Consider the following 20,285-nt stretch of genomic DNA (forward strand, 5'->3'; position numbering starts at 1 on the left):
AAGGGAGGAAACACTACGAATATGCAAAAGAATTTGCTCACAAAACGCGTGATAACCTTAAATGAATGTCATGTTTTAATTCTGCTCCTGACTCATGAATCTCAACCCAGCAGCAGCGGTAACGTTTGCATGTCCTCTCCCGTTAATGTGGCAGGTAAATAATCAACTAACAGTGCATATTATGTTAGCGTGATCTGCCTTATTACAAAACCTGCCATTACTGTGCATTTAGGTGACCATGATGAGAGAGACAGACAGAGTCTGTCTCAAGTGCTGGCAGTTCTCGCTGAAGTCTACCGGTAGCGTCTCCTTTCAAGCCAGGATAGACGAATGTCACCGAGCAGTGACTAAGTTTGTGGTCAAAGGCTTGCACCCATTTGCCACAGCAGATGCCCCCGATTTTCGGTAAGTGAATGTCTTTAATTGTAGGCAGGGACATTACTGGATATTCTTGTGTAATTGTAATTGTTGCTACAGATGAATATTTATTTTATTATTTTACATTTACAATTTCTTTTCCTGGGGACCCTGTGACACCCCATTGAAGAGCCGTAGGCTGTGGATCTCTTAAGATCTCACTGTTTTCGGAAACAAACTACTTGTTGTGAGACCAATTCTTTATTTTTCACACCAAACTATTTAATAAGACAAACTTTACACAGAGTTAATCAAATATAACTAATGCTTTAACATTAACAGGATTTCATAACAAAAACTACAGATTCCATCTGAACTCTGTGGAGCCTGATCTCAAGTCCAACTCTGAAACCAGAAGAGGATCTTCCTCTCTCTTCAGAGTCATTGTGATCCAGTGGTTTCAGTCCTGCATGATCAGGCTGATGTCTGTCTCCACGTTGGTTGAGTGTGGAGTAAGTGCATATGAGAGCATGAGGGTGGGAATGGATGTTTGTATCTGTGTGTGCCTGTATGTCTGTGTCTATATGTCAGGTTGGGTATCAGACGCCACCTCTCTGGGGACATCTCAGGCCCTCCAAGGTTTGGAGGCCTCTCTCCCCCCACCACCACTTCCCCTGCCAATGGCGGACTCCCTCAGACATCGGTGCGTTGGTGGTTCTTTGTGTCTGGGGATGGGCGTCCAGGTACACACCGGCTCACTCCTTGGCGGCCGCTTATCGGGGCCTGGAGCCTGGGGCTCGCTCGGGCCACTTCGGAGGTGGGGTGCCCCCGGCCTCTCGGCCTGGGGCTCGGTCACTCAGGCACGGCTGGCTGCCGGCGGAGCTCACCGGCGCGTCACTGCAACTCCCCCTGGCTTCTGCTCCGCGGCTGCTGAGTGAGCCCTCATCTGGGACTCTCCTCAGCTCTTTCCGGGACAGTGGCGCAGCTGCCCCTCTGTTGGTCTTCCTTGGTCTCTTGTGTTCTGGGGGCCTCTGGATGTCTGGAGTTTTGATCTCCTCCATACCTGCTTCATACCCTGGAGGACGGGGCTGTGGCCCCCCCACACCCTCTAGCAGATCATTACATGAAGGAACCTTTTAAAAAAACAAGCGCGTCCATGCTCACAGGTGTACACACGGGTGATCACACCCACAAACTACACCCCTTTTGGCTCCTACCTCAAAGAACACTGTGTTCTGTTGATCTTATGTGCTGCACAATAATGTTTAATATTTAGTATTTACTGTTATATTCCCATATATCATTGTGATGTTGTTTATTCTATTACTCTTGTTCTCTTCTGCTTGTTTTCTTTTTTCTTTCTCAGCAGGTGATCCAGGTGATTGATATATGCATTTTTTTTATTTTTTTTTCTTTCTGCCCGTTCTGTTGGTTTTTGTCTTTTGCCCTTCTCCCCCGTCCCTCTTCTCAGCTGTTTCTCTTTCCCTCTTTCTTTCTCTCCTTCTTTCCTCCAGTCAAGTCTGTCCCGTATTCAGCAAGTGAAAATAAAATAAACAATAAAAGGTGAATCAAATGGACCATTATGGCAAGGCTGGGATGGTCAATTTGGTAAAGTAAATCCGTTGGGCATCTTTCTTTGCCTTTAGACAATAATTCTGATGGCAAAAGAGCCAAACGGGACAGGCAAAAAAAAAAAAAAAAAAAGATCTCACTGTTGGGTTTGTAAGGCCATGTTACTCCTAAATTTCTATCTTGTTCAAAGAGAAGATATAAACAAAGTTCTAAGCTAATCGACCTTCGTGTTCTCCTTTTTTAAAAAGAATCGAAAAAGAATCGAATCGTTAAACAGAATCGAAAATGGAATCGGAATAGTGAAAATCGTATTAATGCCCATCCCTAATCATCAGTATCAAACTGTGACAATAAAAAAAATCTTCATTAAAGCAACCAAGAATGGGATAAGTTTGATGTGAATCTTTGGTAATGCATGGCGGAAGCTCTGTGCCAATTTTATCAACAAAATAAGGATTTTATCGTCTGCTGGATGCAGTACCTTGGCCTCCATTAACACTATGAGGAATCTTTGACATTTCGACCAAGATTCGTTCGTCAATGGAAATATTAAGCAAGTATTTAAGACTCTGGTCTCTTAGCCTATGACTGCTGGGATTGGCTCCAGTGCCCCAGCGACCCTTAAAAAGATAAGCAGAAGCAAATCGATGAATCTTTACTTTCTTCCATTTCTGCAATATTATTAAGAGTAGAAATATCCTGTCTGAGTGATGCTGAAAAACTTGTTCATGCATTTATTACTTCAAGTCTGGACTATTGCAATTGGTTATTATCAGGATGTTCTTTTTTGCGTTAGGACAAAGGTAGGATGCGATTGCTGCTGTTTTATCCATGTGTGGATGCACATGCCCAGCTCCCAAATTGTACCCAAATACTGTACCTCCCTCCATCCAACCATACACTTCTTTGGGTTTGCCATCAGTCCTGCCTGCCAAAGGGTCTCTGGGACCGTGACCAACCACTGCACATGCTCCACCACTATGAATCACTATGAATGATAACATCATCCAGGTAGCAAACAGCATAAGCAGTGTGAGGATGCAGCTGTAGCTCCAGCACGTGCTGGAAAATGGCCGCGGCTTCAAACAAGCCAAACGGAAGTGTGACAAATTGGTACAAACCATAAAGAGTGGAGAAAGACGTTTTTGATGATAATAATAATAATAATAATAATAATGATAATAATAATGGATTGCATTCATACAGCACTTTTTCCTCAGACCCTCAAAGTGGTTTACAATTCCACTATTCATTCACGCTCACATTCACACACTGGTGGAGGAAAGCTGCAGTTGTAGCCACAGCTGCCCTGGGGCAGACTGACTGCGAGGCTGCCATTACGCGCCATCGGCCCCTCTGGCCATCACCAGTGTTTGTCTTTGGACTGTACAGACAAGGGAATCTGCCAGTAGGCGTTGGTTAAATCCAGCATCATAAACAACCAAGGAGTGCTTATAAAGTCCAGGTCAACCTTTGGCATGGGATAAGCATCAAACCATGAGACCTTGTTCACTTTGTGATAATCATCAAAGAACCATATAAAACCCTGCACTCACTCCTTAATTCCCTTGAAGTACCTTAAAAACAACCGGGCCCTCTCAACAGCTGGGACAAATCATCTGGCAAACAGATAAGCATAGGAGACCAAACACTGAGGAACAAATCCTCACTTCATCCTATGATAACAGCATTTTCAACATTTCCTCCAAATCCTTTTGCACAATTTGTCTCTTCTGCTCAGGCAACCTGTTAGGTCATGAACACACTTTCATGCCAGGCTGCGTTTCAAAAAGGTGCACAACACATCTGCAAACTGCTGTTGCAATGCAGGAACATCAGCTTTATTGGAATGTGTGAGATGTTAATCACAATGTATCTTAAACACACTCTCTGTTCAGTGTGAGTCTCCTCCTCTGATAAACCTCCACTGAAAACAGTTAAATTAGTTTGAATCTGAAACAAACTACTTGTTGTGAGACCAATTCTTTATTTTTCACACCAAACTATTTAATAAGACAAACTTTACACAGAGTTAATCAAATATAACTAATGCTTTAACATTATCAGGATTTCATAATAAAAACTACAGATTCCATCTGAACTCTGTGGAGCCTGATCTCAAGTCCAACTCTGAAACCAGAAGAGGATCTTTCTCTCTCTTCAGAGTCATTGTGATCCAGTGATTTCAGTCCTGCATGATCAGGCTGATGTTTGCACAGAGCAGATAATGAAGTGAAGGTTTTTGCACATTGGTAACAGTGAAACAGTTTATTTACAGTGTGGGATCGTTTGTGTTCGGAGTATGAACTGAGATTCCTGAAGCTCTTGTCACACTGGTCACAGCTGAAGTTCACTTCCATGTGTGTACGTTCATGTTTGTTACGATGACCTGATTGTGAGAAGCTTTTGTCACAGTGTCTGCACTTGTATGGTGTCTCTTTTGTGTGGATTCACTTATGCTTGTTCTTTAAGCTCACGTGCAGTGGTGAAGGATGACCCACACTAGTCACAGGTGTGCTTTTTGACCCCAATGTGGAAGAGGTCATGTATTTTTAATGTACTTGGTGTGTGGAAGCCTCTCCCACATTCTTTGCAGTAGTTCATTTTGTCTCCAGTGTGGCTACGTTGAAGTGGTTTTAGGTCCTGTTGAAGATTGGAAGTTTTTCCACAAAGGTCACAGAGAAATTTTCCCACCACCACAGTGACGACAGGGCTGAGAACAGGATCCATCTGTGTTGCTCTGCTTCTAAACAAAGACACTGTAAGTCAACTCTGCCAACGTCCAATTACATTTAACTGTTTACATTACAAATCTCAGCTTACTGAGTGAAAATGATTCTTCATTTTTCCAAACAGTTCATTCAGAATAACTCCATAAGTTTACTGATCAGACTTGTTCCAAACACTCAGGTTAAAATTACAAGATAAAAAACTAAATACATCCTCACAGTAACTGCACTTGTAGAGTTACTTTCTGGTGTGGATCTGTTGGTGTTTATTCAGCTGATTTGGAGTTTTAAAAGTCTTCTCACACAGGTCACATTTGTAAGGTCTCTCCTCAATGTGGCTAAACATGTGTTGTTGTAGCTGTGCATCTGTTGTAAACGGTTTCCCACACTGATCACAGCAGTAAACATCATTTCCAGTGTGAATCAGTAGGTGAATATTTCGGTACTGTATGTTGTTGAAAGTTTTTCCACAAAAGTCGCAGCTGTACACCTTAATTCCAGAGTGGGTAACTAGATGCTTCTGTAAGTGTTCATTTCGAGCAAAAGCTTTAGCACACAAGCCACAGATGTACTCTTTAACTCCACTGTGGATGAGTTGGTGTGTTTTTAAGTGTCCAGCCCGTAAAAAAGACTTTCCACACAAGTCACAGCTGTATGCTTTAACTCCACTGTGGATGAGTTGGTGGTTTTTTAAACCTCGAGTCTCGGCAAAAGACTTTCCACACTCATCACAGCTGTAAGGTTTAACTGCACTGTGGATGAGTTGGTGAGTTTTTAAGTGTCCAGCCTGGGTAAAAGACTTCCCACACTCATCACAGCTGTAAGGTTTAACTCCACTGTGGATGAGTTGGTGTCTTTTTAAGCTTCCAGCCCGGTTAAAAGACTTTCCACACAAGTCACAGCTGTAAGGTTTAACTCCACTGTGGATGACTTGGTGACTTTTTAAGTGTCCAGCCTGGGTAAAATCCTTCCCACACTCATCACAGCTGTAGGGCTTCTCTCCCTTTCTTCTGTGAGGTTTGTCAGCCTCCTGAGAGTACTGACTTCTCGCTTCATGTTGGTCCTGCAGTGACAGAGATACAAACAGAGGCAGTGAGTGAAATGCAGTCATGGAACAAACTGTAACTCCCTCCATTGGTGGAATTTAATGTGACAAAAAACACATTGTTGGTGTGTTACCACCACCTTGTGGTGATAGTGTCACATTACAATGATGTGCAATGAGAGTTGTAATGAAAATGACATTCTTGAAGAAATACTGATAAGTAGAGGTGGGAATCACCATACATCCCACGATACGATATTATCACAATACTTAACGCACGATACGATATTATTGCGATTTTTTTTAAAAAATATTTTGCAATATTCAGATTCTGTACATAAAGGTACACTTCATCAATATTCATTTTATCTAATATCAAAGTCTCACACTCAGTCTTTCTCTCATTTCAGTCAGTTTTATTGTTGACAAACTGAACGGTTTGTATTACAGTCTAGTCCAACTTAACTGAATGCAACCATCTGGTACAATTACAGCTATTCTGAACTATGCAATTTAGGAAAACTATGCAGCCCATTCAGCAACTGAAGAATTTGAAAGTAAATTAAAACAAAATAGAATTTTACATTAAATAAAAAAGTTTTAAACTTAATTAAAATAAAACATGTCTTAAATTCAAATAAGTAAACTGTCATGTTTATTGCTGCCAAAAAAAAGTTAAACACATTTGGACAGTGAAGGAATGTCAGGATTCTTGCTCAGAAAAAGGATCAACATGCTCTGAAGTCAGAGCACAAAAACCTTTTTTGTAACAAAATATCGATTTCTGCTGTCCCTGTATCGATACATTATTAGCAAACAAAATATCACGATACTACACAGTATCGATTTTTTTCCCCCACCCCTACGTGATAAGTGGAGACAATCTTTATCTTCATAAAATTTTTTGAGTTCAACAGATGATATTGTTGTTTCAATATGTGCTGATAAAATATCATCTTTGTATTTTCTTCTAACTTCTGTGGTTTTTGGTTGTGAATGTAGATTCTGTATATATGGAGGAGCCCAGGATGGAAAAGATAAAGCTGCTGTTAATGTGTTATTAAAAACCAACCAGCTGTGCACACAGTTTCAATAACAGTGTAACTGTGATATTTTTCTCACCTTCTGTGTTGAAGACATTGTTTCCTCTGTAGTGGCTGAGCTGAGTCCAAATGGCTGAAATTGTTCCTCTGCTGCACCACCAGACCCTTCTCTTCCTGTTACTCAGCTGGGACACAAAAAGTATATATTTGTATTTTATCCCTGACAAAAAGAAGCAGAGCAAATAAACATTACTACACTCCTCAGTGACAACAATACCCATGAAGCTTCAAGGTAAAACCCCAGAAGCAACTACAAAAAGAAAGTCATCAGTTGCCTACAAGAACCTGAAAGGTAAAAAGCCGCCTTTACCCAGGGGATGCAACACCCTGTATATATGGACTTCCATAGTTTCACAAAGGAGTCCAGCTTGGAAATGTTGTAGCAGTATAAACTCAGCCAACTACAACATTTCCAAGCACCTCATTACCATCCTAGGGGAGCTAGGATGGTAATGAGGTTTTTAAAAAACATTTTAAAAAATCACTTTGTTAATGTGGAATTCAAAAAGTATTTCACAAATGGAGAATGTATTCTACAATTCATTATTTAAGCACAGAATTCTTTATTTCGATGTGCGTGGCTCTTGTGGTCCTCCATATAGGGCTAGCAAAAATCATACCGTATTTTCACGACCATAAGGCGCACTTAAAAGCCTTAGATTTTCTTCAAAAAGTGCGGCGCGCCCTATAGCGCGGTGCGCCCTATGTGTTGTAAGGAGAACGTAGTAGAGAACACCATGAGAACGTTAAAGGGTGAAGTGTGGGCGTTGATCGTATATACCGGGACAATCGCACATACCTGTATAAAAGAACAGGTATGTGCATTATGCAAGACATCGTTGTTTTAACAACCCTGAAAATGGCAAAGAGACACGCTTATGAAGCACAGTTTAAACTGAAGGCCATCAGCTACGCGGAGGAACATGGAAATCGAGCAGCGGCGAGAGAATTTAAGATTAACGAATCGATAGTTCGCAAATGGAGGAAGCTAGAAAACAAGCTCCGGCAGGTCAAGAAAACGCAGCTGAGTTTCCGCGGACATAAGGCGAGGTGGCTCGAGTTGGAGGAAAGACTCGAGCGGTGGATCATCGAGCAAAGAGCGAGCGGGAGAAGCGTTTCGACGGTCACCATTCGGCTAAAAGCAGTTTCACTTTCACTTTTTATGACACGGTGCCATTTTTCCATCCGGACCAGGACTACGGTAGCGCAGCAACTTCCAGCGGATTATAAGGAAAAGCTGGCCATCTTCCGCTCCTACTGCAGCAAACACATCGGCGACAAAAACATCCAGCCCAGCTACATCACTAACATGGACGAGGTCCCGCTCACTTTTGACATCCCGGTGAGTCACACTGTGGAGAAGAAGGGGACCAGCACGGTAGCGATACGCACAACGGGGTATGAAAAGTCTTCTTTTACTGTTGTGCTTGGCTGCCATGCTAATGGACAGAAACTGCCGCCTATGGTGATTTTTAAGCGAAAGACTTTGCCTAAAGAGAAGTTTCCAGCAGGAATCATCATTAAGGCAAATGAAAAGGGCTGGATGGATGAGGAAATGATGAAAGAGTGGCTGAGGGAGGTGTATGTAAGGAGACCAGGTGGTTTTTTCCACGCATCACCATCGCTGTTGATCTGTGACTCTATGCATCTCACAGCCGATGTGAAAAAACTAGTGCAACAAATGCACTGTGAGCTTGCTGTCATTCCGGGAGGCCTGACAAAGGAACTCCAACCGCTGGACATCGGTGTGAACCGCCCGTTCAAAGTAAGGCTGCGAGCGGCCTGGGAGCGATGGATGACCGGTGGAGACCACAGTTTCACTAAGAGTGGAAGGCAGCGCCGGGCGAGTTACGCCACAATTTGCCAATGGATTGTAGATGCTTGGGCTAACATGTCTGCTGGCACTGTTGTTCGAGCTTTCGCAAAAGCCGGCATCGTTTCCGAGGAGCCGCACGGCACGGAAAGTGACTCTGACGGTGAAGACAGTGAACCTGGAATGTTTGATGGAGATTTAGCGCAGCTGTTCAATTCAGACACAGAGGATGAGGACTTCCATGGGTTTGATTGATGATAAAAATGTGAGTACCAAACTCAGTTTTGCTCCTGCTTTATTTTTAAATATGCACACTTGTATGCTTGTGTGTTGTTGATGATGACGATTACCGGCAATAGAAATGTGAGTAAGGTACCGAATTCAGGTTTGCTCCCGCTTTATTTTTAAATACGCATACGGTACTTGTATGCGCCCTATGATCCAGTGCGCCTTATGTGTGTGTTAAATACAGTAATGGCACACATAACTGAGACTGCGCCTTTTAGCACAGTGCGCCTTATGGTCGTGAAAATACGGTAGAAGTGGCACACATCACATCACCTGTTGAAGGTGTTAACAACACCTTTACATCCACTTGGTGAACTCGCAAACGCTTAGGATTTAGCTGAACCTGACTTTAGATGTTTCTGAAACAAGAAGGACATATTGATTTGCTCTCCTGATATTGAGAGTGTAGTATTGATATTTTAACCTTTAAGGAGCACAAAATGTATTAATCCTACTAACACATACACGCATGTAATGAAGCTCAAGAAGACCAGATAGTATTTTAAGCCTGTGTTTCTGATTTCATGGTTCACTTAGTGGGATGAGAAGCAATATATGAACTAGTGGACTAATATTATATTAGGAAAGATGATTGAATTATAGCAGGGGTGAACAGAATGCAGCAGAGGGATTAAATGAGTGAGACTAGTAGATTCTTAGTTTCTTGTTCCTGATGTGTAGGGGAGGTTTTACAATGACATACACCTTGTTACATGGGATGAAACTTTTATTATATATGTTTGAGGAGTGCACTGAAAGTTAGGTTTGAGAATCTGCTCTCCTTCAAGCAGGCCTGCATGATTGGAACTAAACGTGCTATACAAAACTGTTGCTTTAAAAACGATGGTAAGGTGAGCTTCTCCACCTTACAATGGGCTCTGGAGAAAGTCACCTATGTGGGACACGATTAGATAGTAAGTCCCAAGTCCCTTGTCTAAAAGGAATCAGCAAGGTAATCAATTCTGAATTCATCTTTTTTCTTTTTTGAAATGATGTCATGTTGCTGGCAGTTAGTGATGGGATTTCCGGCTCTTTTTAGAGAACCGGCTCTTTCGTCTCGGCTCACTAAAAAGAGCTGGCTCTTTCGCCTCCCAGCCAGCTCTTGAGGTTTTTTTGTTGCTTTAATTAATTTATTATTAACAACAATATAAAATTATGCACAAAAAAAATTACTAACGTAATTACTAGGGGTGCAACGATACACAAAATTCACGGTTCGGTTCGGTTCGATACTTTGGTGTCACGGTTCGATATTTTTTCGATACAAAAAAATGTTCATGCCTTTTTAATTTGTCATTTATTAAAATTATAAATATATATTTTAACTCAAAAGTACAGTTTTTAAATTTAACCCTAACCCTTGTGCGTGTTTTTTTATTTTGACAGCGAATGCGCACCTGCGGACTACTTATGTGCACCCCTGGTTATATAGCTCATCATATTGCAGCCACAGAAATTCTTTTGTCCATGAAACCATAAAGCTGCACTTTCTTTTTGCCTTATAGTCTGATTTGTCATAACTTTTCTGTTTTGTGGTAAGCTTTTCTTTGGCTGTCACTTCTTCACCCTGACCTGTCTTATTTGGCTCAGCAGAACTAAAATATATATCCTGCTGCTTTTACACACGCACTCACATAATGCTCAGCGATTCTCTGCGCGATCAACCTCTCACATGTTTAAGCTTGCTGCGGGAGATTTCACTTGTCATGCTTGCCCTGCGCTCTTCCTTCTGAGGATGCTGTCTGTGTGGAGCGCTCAGTGGATCTGCGCTCGACAGTGCAGCCTAGGCGGAGTAGTCGAATGCAGATTCACTGAGCGCTCCACACAGACAGCATCGTCAGAAGGAAAGTTGGAAAAGAAATTACAAATTTTGTATTGTTCGATACATATGCGTACCGAACCGAAAGCACTGTATCGAACGGTTCAATATCGATACGAATATCGTTGCACCCCTAGTAATTACACTGCGCCTAGCATCCTGGAGCACTTCTGTTGTGTTTTGTACGTGTTTTGGAGTTTGTGCGTGCCTCAGGGTTTATACATGCTTTGTCTCTAGGGACCACCGTAAATATACTTTTATTGATTCAGTCCACATAAAATGTAATAAATTAATCATATGATACAAAAACCAACTTTTAACTATTTAAATTTTCATCTTTTTCCTTTTAAACTAATTTAAAGTGAAACAAAACAAAACACTGCAAACCACAACACAATAAAATATTAATTAAAATATGAAAACAAAAAGAAGATGCATATTCTCTGTCATATGGGCCTGCATGAATAAACTTTCTGAATCCTTTATCATCTGCAACTGAAAATAGTTGTGGTTGATTCCTATACCTTTCTAATGGGATGTTGTTGTCCCTGGCTCTCTTTCTGTCTCGCTCTGTTCATGTGCTACTGCGAGCGTAACTACTGCCCCTCCCCCCTCTTCCCAGCGCAAAGCACAAGGCTCGCGTGTGGAGTGAAGCGGAAAAAAGTGTGACAGAGAAGGTGAGAGAAAGAAAATAAACCCTACAGCTCGTGACGCTCACTTCAAAGATCCGGCTCTGAGATTCATTTCGTTCGCGACCGACACATCACTACTGGCAGTAGAAACTTAAGTCGACAGAAGAAGTTGTGCTTTCACCAATAAACATACGGGGACTGACTGGACTGATAATGGGGACAAATGGTTAACTGACTTGACACTGATATGCAAGATTGTACCTACTCCAAGCAGACAAGGAAAGGGTTGATGTATGTATGTTTTTTTCAGGAACAGGAAGATGACAGCGACATCCTAGGGTCGCATGAACTTGTGGGCTATGAAGACTTAATCTTGTAATTGTTCATTTCTATGTGTATTTACCACCAGTATGTTATTTTCATGATGTGGTGGCAGATTTCTTTTCCTATGTTTTAATCATATCACATTAGTAATAGTAATTTTATTTTCTCACTTCAGTGTTCATCAGTTGTATGCATTCACATAGAATGTTATCACAAGTGGGCCCCATGTTATTGCACCTTCACAGTGGACCCATCGTAGACTGGAAGATCTCCAGACAGCCTACTTTAAGGGAGGTGACAGGTGGTTGTAATTTTTCTCTGAGGTCAAGGATGAGCTGGACTGAAGGTATAGGGATACGTGATGTCCTGTGGAATGTTCTTTGTTTGAGAGTGTCTGTGAGGGTGGCGGCAAAACTTCAGAGATGATCCTTGTGTTGACTGGGATGTTCCCACCCAAATTGTAATGTGTTTATTAAACACACTTCAAACCCAGCTCACAGGGTATGTTGCAGCGAGTTTTCTAAAATTTCCATAACAGTTCGGCCTTGATGAGCAGGATTTCTCAGGTGAGTTTTGATGAATCACAGGCACGTGGTGACTGGCCATCCTGAGGGAAAATTGCCTCAGTCCCATCGTTCTTTTGTTTGCACAAAAGGGGGAACCGCGACATGTGCTTCAGCAACTCACACATGTAGGACGTTTTAACGAACTAGGAGAGAGACTGCAAAGAATTTGCAATGGAAATGGAAACACCACTATGATTCTTAGTGTTTTGTTAACCCCTGTTTAAAGGACAAAAATTGAGTTTTGTTCTCCAAGCATTTTGTGTCGCCTTAAATCTCACAAGAATGACAGTGGAGGTCTGCCTGTCTTTAAATGAGGAGTAAGAGCTGCCTCAGCCAGATCCCGCCCCCCACTCTATGGCTGTATTCCAATTCAGAAGAGGTGTCAAAATCCATAGGATGCATCCTACAAACGTACTTCAAATGCAGCCTCAAGAGGATGCAGCCCATGAATTTGGACATCCCCAGAGTCTGCAGCTTTGAAAGCGGGATTTGAAGGCCGATTACGTCACGTGATGAAGAGTTTCCAAATTCATGGGTGGGTGGGTTTTGATGGGGTTTTTTTTTAATATCTAAAGTAACATGGCTGCTATGAGGCCAGCTAGGATCCCTGTGGACCTTTCCCTACAAATGATCCAAGATGGATGGGATGAAGAGCCCATCGGAGGCATTGACTCGGACATCTCAGATATAGAGGACCCAGACTATTGTCCCCCCCCCTGAACAAGGCCAGTCAGACACAGAGGAGTCCTCAGATGAGTCCTCTGAAGAGGAAATGGATATTGAGTCCAACAGAATGAGCCCCTCTTACTGCTCTAGCCACAATATTCTGAATTAGTCGGCTAGGGCTTGCACCTAGGTTTAGTACGGTCTCCCCTATAGATGTATGGAAGATGTTCATGTCTGATAATATAATAGAAGAGGTGCTGACATGCACAAACATGGAGGCACAAAGAGTCGCCACAGACAGGGGAAAAGAGTGGAAAAATGTAATCAAACATAAGCTCCTGGCCTTTATTTGATTGACCATTCTTGCAGGAAGTGAGAAGAACTGGGATATACCAGTCGGTGTGCTTTTTAGGAGTCCTCTGCATAACCAATTGTACAAGGCCACTATGTCAATTCAAAGATTTGAAGATATTCGCCCGTCTTGCACTTTGATGACAAGAGGACCAGAGCCTACCGACTGAAAACAAACCACGTGGCAGCTTTCCTTTCTACATATGGGGCCTGTTCCTGGTCAACTGCAGGCAGAAATTCATGCTCAGTGATTGTGTTACAGCGGATGAACCAATTGTGCCTTTCAGAGGGAAGACCCAGCTTCTGCAGTATATACTGAGCAAGCATACAAAAGTGATACAAGTGATACAAAAACTCCAATTTCTTAAAATTAATGAAAAAATAAATAAAAATGAAACGGGCCTTATGTCACAAACATGTTTTATGAGGAATACCTCAAATATGAAAATATTACAACTCTTCATTTTAAAGATTTTGAAGAATAACAACCGAGTTTATAGCAAAATGCATTGATTTTATTTGGGGTCATTTTTGACCCCACTCGTGGAAGAGTTTAGGTATTGGTAGGTTGTGCATCCAAGGGTTAAACGTGCTGCTGTTGTTTAATGCGACCTCGCTGGTTTTCTCTTTCTGGCGCAGAGAAAAGCCGATCAGCTGGTCACTGATCAGTTTCATAACTGAATTAGCAGCTTTCTAGCTGAAGTAGTACGGGACAAACCGCCTTGCTTTTCACCTCAACTTTAGTTCGACTTCCTCGGCTGTAATTGGTCCAGCTCAATTCAGTTGATCATAACCAACTGGCCAATCCCCCACCATTCATTTATACCGTAAAAAAGAGAAAAGAAATAAAACCCCATCGGCCCATAAAAACGAAAAATCAAGGGCGGCCCACTGGGCAAATGCTGGGTATGCTCGATGGCCAGTCCAGCCCTGCTCGTACTGCCACACATTTGTTCATCCAAAGCCAGTTAATCTGCGACGCCAGTTAAACTGGAACACCGGTCTCAGTCAAAATGCCCGGGTCGATTTTTTTATCCCAGTCCAGCCCTGGATGCATCTGGAGATCGTCCTATGAAGGCCTATTTCAATGACTAATTGCCCTCCCCCACGCTTGTACCCGTGGCTTCCTGTCACCGCGGTAAAGTGAGCCGTCATTTGTGAGCCGCGGTCAAGCCAGCCGCCTCTTATCCGCCGCATAAATTTCCTTGCGCTTTTACACCAGTCTTCACGGTAGCGCCTGTTCGCTTTATGTGCCGATTGAAAGCCTATACCCGCGCACACGTGCACGTGCACGAACGCGAGCACGTGCGCACACAAATTACAATGAAACAGCCCGATACAGTCAATACAATTATGGAAATGTCAGAAATTCATTAAAAATCATCCTGAGTAGTTGATGTCCAACTTTCAACAGATTCCTTCTCTGGGACACCTACTGTACCTGTGTGCCAAGTTTCAGCCAGATTTACTGTAGAATTTCTCAGAAATTAAAGGAAACTTATATTCAACGCAATCAGCCAATACAATAGAATTATTGTCAATTTTCAAAAATTCATTAAAAATCATCCTGAGTAGTTGAGGTCCAACTTTCAACACATCCCTCCTCTGGGACACCTACTGTACCTGTGTGCCAAGTTTCATCCAGATTTACTGTAGAATTCCTCAAAAATTAAAGGGTACTTGTATCCAATGCAGTCAGCCAATACAATATAATTATGTCAATTTTAAAAAATTCATGAAAAATCATCCTGAGTAGTTGAGGTCCAACTTTCAACACATCCCTCCTCTGGGACACCTACTGTACCTGTGTGCCAAGTTTCATCCAGATTTACTGTAGAATTCCTCAAAAATTAAAGGAAACTTATATTCAATTCAATACAGTCAATACAATAGAATTATGTCAATTTTCAAAAATTCATTACAAATCATCCTGAGTAGTTGAGGTCCAACTTTCAACACATCCCTCCTCTGGGACACCTACTATACCTGTGTGCCAAGTTTCAGCCAGATTTACTGTAGAATTTCTCAGAAATTAAAGGGTACTTGTATCCAATGCAGTCAGCCAATACAATATAATTATGTCAATTTTAAAAAATTCATGAAAAATCATCCTGAGTAGTTGAGGTCCAACTTCCAACAGATTCCTTCTCTGGGACACCTACTGTACCTGTGTGCCAGGTTTAATCTCAATCTGCTGCATCAATAATTGTTTAATATTGATGGATCAAAAGTGCTGCTGAGAGAGTCATGACAGTGACTATAAAGAGACAGCATATTTGCTTTTCTTCACTGACTCGCTCTGAAATCCAGATTTTAATTTTGGAATATTAGGTGTACTTGTGGTTCCTATAGAATTTTAAGGTTGAACGGTAATCAGAGTCTTCATCTCTTAGACCTCTCTTCTGTGGATGCAGCTCACATCATTCTGTACAATACGATCATTTTTAATTCTACAACTGTTTATAACCTGCATAGTTCACATTTCTGTATAGCTGTATATCTCATATTCTGTATAGTTTTTTATATTTATATCCTGTTCATAGCGTGTAAATAGTTTGTACTCACTACAGCCTGTAACTATACTTATAGTTATAGCATATTCATAACATACCTTCATACCGTGTACATTGTAACATACCATAATAGAACCATTTCTGTAATATACTTACATACCTATATTATTGCTAATATATATTCTAATATATCTATATCATGGCTAAAGCACTTCTGGATGGATGCAAACTGCATTTTCTTGCCTTGTACCTGTGACATGTGCAATGACAATAAAGTTGAATTATATTCTATTCTAAATTAATTCAGAAGACAAACACCCGTCTCTGCTTTTGAGATTAGCATTAACACCTTCAGTTTTGACAAATAATACAGTTATAGTGGATCAGGTGCCCCTGAATCTTCCCTTATTTGTGCTGCAATAAGCCTAGGCTCTTGCGGGCTTCCAATCATGTATGAATTTTTTCCTTCTTTGCTCGTTCTGTGTTTATACACCTCTCTGCATTTAATCATTAGTTAGTATGCATCTCTTGCACAGTGTATATGTTTTCCTGTCTCCTTTTCATCAACCTCAGCCAGTCACAGCAGATGGCTGTCTCTCCTTGAGCCTGTTTCTGCCAGATGTTTCTACCTCTTCAAATGGAGTTTTTCCTTCCCACTCACACTAAATGTTAGCTCATATGGGGTACTTAAATTGTTGGGGTTTTCTTTGTATTATTGTTGTGTTTTTACCCAGCAACATAAAGTGTCTTTAGGTGACTGTTGTTGTGATTTGGCGCTGTACAGGGAGTGCAGAATTATTAGGCAAATGAGTATTTTGTCCACATCATCCTCTTCATGCACGTTGTCTTACTCCAAGCTGTATAGGCTCGAAAGCCTACTACCAATTAAGCATATTAGGTGATGTGCATCTCTGTAATAAGAAGGGGTGTGGTCTAATGACATCAACACCGTATATCAGGTGTGCATAATTATTAGGCAACGTCCTTTCCTTTGGCAAAACGGGTCAAAAGAAGGACTTGACGGGCTCAGAAAAGTCAAAAATAGTGAGATATCTTGCAGAGGGATGCAGCAGTCTCAAAATTGCAAAGCTTCTGATGCGTGATCATCGAACAATCAAACGTTTCATTCAAAATAGTCAACAGGGTCGCAAGAAGCGTGTGGAAAAACCAAGGCGCAAAATAACTGCCCATGAACTGAGAAAAGTCAAGCGTGCAGCTGCCAAGATGCCACTTGCCACCAGTTTGGCCATATTTCAGAGCTGCAACATCACTGGAGTGCCCAAAAGCACAAGGTGTGCAATACTCAGAGACATGGCCAAGGTAAGAAAGGCTGAAAGACGACCACCACTGAACAAGACACACAAGCTGAAACGTCAAGACGGGGCCAAGAAATATCTCAAGACTGGTTTTTCTAAGGTTTTATGGACTGATGAAATGAGAGTGAGTCTTGATGGGCCAGATGGATGGGCCCGTGGCTGGATTGGTAAAGGGCAGAGAGCTCCAGTCCGACTCAGACGCCAGCAAGGTGGAGGTGGAGTACTGGTTTGGGCTGGTATCATCAAAGATGAGCTTGTGGGGCCTTTTCGGGTTGAGGATGGAGTCAAGCTCAACTCCCAGTCCTACTGCCAGTTCCTGGAAGACACCTTCTTCAAGCAGTGGTACAGGAAGAAGTCTGCATCCTTCAAGAAAAACATGATTTTCATGCAGGACAATGCTCCATCACACGCGTCCAAGTACTCCACAGCGTGGCTGGCAAGAAAGGGTATAAAAGAAGAAAAACTAATGACATGGCCTCCTTGTTCACCTGATCTGAACCCCATTGAGAACCTGTGGTCCATCATCAAATGTGAGATTTACAAGGAGGGAAAACAGTACACCTCTCTGAACAGTGTCTGGGAGGCTGTGGTTTCTGCTGCACGCAATGTTGATGGTGAACAGATCAAAACACTGACAGAATCCATGGATGGCAGGCTTTTGAGTGTCCTTGCAAAGAAAGGTGGCTATATTGGTCGCTGATTTGTTTTTGTTTTGTTTTTGAATGTCAGAAATGTATATTTGTGAATGTGGAGATGTTATATTGGTTTCACTGGTAAAAATAAATAATTGAAATGGGCATATATTTGGTTTTTGTTTAGTTGCCTAATAATTATGCACAGTAATAGTCACCTGCACACACAGATATCCCCCTAAAATAGCTAAAACTAAAAACAAACTAAAAACTACTTCCAAAAACATTCAGCTTTGATATTAATGAGTTTTTTGGGTTCATTGAGAACATGGTTGTTGTTCAAAAATAAAATTATTCCTCAAAAATACAACTTGCCTAATAATTCTGCACTCCCTATATAAATAGAATAGAATAGAATCGAGTACTTCAGACCGGGAGATTGGCAAAATGTATAAATAGGATGGCGATTAGGGGAATTGGAGACAGCTGTGTAACACAGCAGGGATACATTGGGAATAAGAAGACAGTGGACGTAAGACTCAACACAAGAACGAGACAAGAGGCCACCAAACTAAAACACAGACCTAAGATACATGAGCTTGACACAGACAAAAGCATAAACAGACATGAAGACAAGACTGGCTTTAACACTAGAGTGTTTTCACAAGTCTTCCATCCACTTGTGGAATGCTGAAAAAGAACTACACTTAAAAGCTTACTTATGGAACTGAAAACAAAAGAATACATAATGTAAACATATCATCAAATAATCCAGGACTCACAAACAATGATATGATGAACAGAACTATAAAAAACAAAACTGAGAAATGCTTGGTAAACTGACCAAGGACTATGTCATCATGTCATTTTTTAAATATCATGGTTAATGTGTCCTGATTTGTAGATAGTGCCATCTTACAAATACCAGGAAATCCAACTGGGTGACAAGCCAGAGTTGTCTGCCCACACACCCACTGACTAGAAAAAGGGTTGAAACCTCAACTACTCAGGATGATTTTTAATGAATTTTTGAAAATTGACATAATTCTATTGTATTGGCTGATTGCGTTGAATATAAGTTTCCTTTAATTTCTGAGGAATTCTACAGTAAACCTGGCTGAAACTTGGCACACAGGTACAGTAGGTGTCCCAGAGAAGGAATCTGTTGAAAGTTGGACCTCAACTACTCGGGATGATTTTTAATGAATTTTTGAAAATTGACAATAATTCTATTGTATTGACTGTATTGAATTGAATATATGTTTCCTTTAATTTCTGAGGAATTCTACAGTAAATCTGGCTGAAACTTGGCACACAGGTACAGTAGGTGTCCCAGAGGAGGGATGTGTTGAAAGTTGGACATCAACTACTCAGGATAATTTTTAATGAATTTTTGAAAATTGACATAATTCTATTGTATTGGCTGATTGCGTTGAATAGAAGTTTCCTTTAATTTCTGAGGAATTTTACAGTAAATCTGGATGAAACCTGGCACACAGGTACAGTAGGTGTCCCAGAGAAGGAATCTGTTGAAAGTTGGACATCAACTACTCAGGATGATTTTTAATGAATTTTTGAAAATTGACATAATTCTATTGTATTGGCTGTATTGCATTGGATACAAGTACCCTTTAATTTCTGAGGAATTCTACAGTAAATCTGTCTGAAACTTGGCACACAGGTACAGTAGGTGTCCCAGAGGAGGGATGTGTTGAAAGTTGGACATCAACTACTCAGGGTGATTTTTAATGAATTTTTATACAAAGCGAAAAGGCGCTACCGTAAAGACTGGTGTAAAAGCGCAAGGAAATTTATGCGGCGGATAGGAGGCGGCTGGCTTGCCCGCGGCTCACAAATGACGGCTCACTTTACCGCGGTTTCCTGTCCTGGGGGTTGGTTGTTCTCCTGCCCTGCACCCCATCCTTTTGTTCTTACCCCCTAGCAACCGCCATATTCTAACGTTGCAAGCAATCACAAACTCTACAGTCTGTCTAACTCCAATGTATAGCAAGCAATCTATTATTTCTCAACAGAGCTAAACTCAACATAAACTGAACCCACATTAAAGTTAGCTCGGTGCTTACCTTTAGATGAGCCCACAAACCGAGAGAAACTCCGTGATGAAGCTGGAAGTCTTAAGAAACAGATCAGGGAGCAGAGACCCACGTGGTTCACGCTGATCTGAGCTACGATCCAGGAGACAAGGGTGTGGAGATCGATGCAGATATTAATCCCAACGTTGGTAGTTGTATATGTTCCTGTAAGTTTACTACTCCACTCCCGTTTCATGGAAAAAGCAGCTCTCTCTGCTCGACTCCTCTCCTGCACACACACTTTGCTCCGCCTCCTTTTCCGGCTCTGCTGTGATTTGTTGCTGTGCGGCCACGTGACTCAGCTGGGCAACGTAACCACGTGGGTGTTATTTAAAATTTCAAAATTAGGGCCTATCTCATTTTCCCAAACTCTTTTCCTTGGCTTCGAAGAAAACGTCATCGTGGGAAGGAGAATTGCTAAGGACTCAGGAAAAGAGAGGAGCGGTGCTGAGAATTGGAACAGCCT

General features: G+C 41.6%; 1 long non-coding RNA gene across 1 annotated transcript; it reads right to left on the reverse strand.

Annotated features, from left to right (window-relative positions):
* Nucleotides 1-3,896: 3,896 nt before the first annotated feature.
* On the reverse strand, nucleotides 3,897-20,075 carry LOC308410807. The gene is made up of 3 exons (XR_013974255.1): nucleotides 19,811-20,075; nucleotides 6,826-6,931; nucleotides 3,897-5,721 (listed from the first exon to the last, which is right to left on the reverse strand). It is a non-coding gene; the product is annotated as an uncharacterized lncRNA (long non-coding RNA).
* Nucleotides 20,076-20,285: the final 210 nt, after the last annotated feature.

The sequence above is a fragment of the Rhamphochromis sp. 'chilingali' genome (assembly GCF_963969265.1).
Source record: "Rhamphochromis sp. 'chilingali' genome assembly, chromosome: 1".
Lineage (NCBI taxonomy): Eukaryota > Metazoa > Chordata > Actinopteri > Cichliformes > Cichlidae > Rhamphochromis > Rhamphochromis sp. 'chilingali'.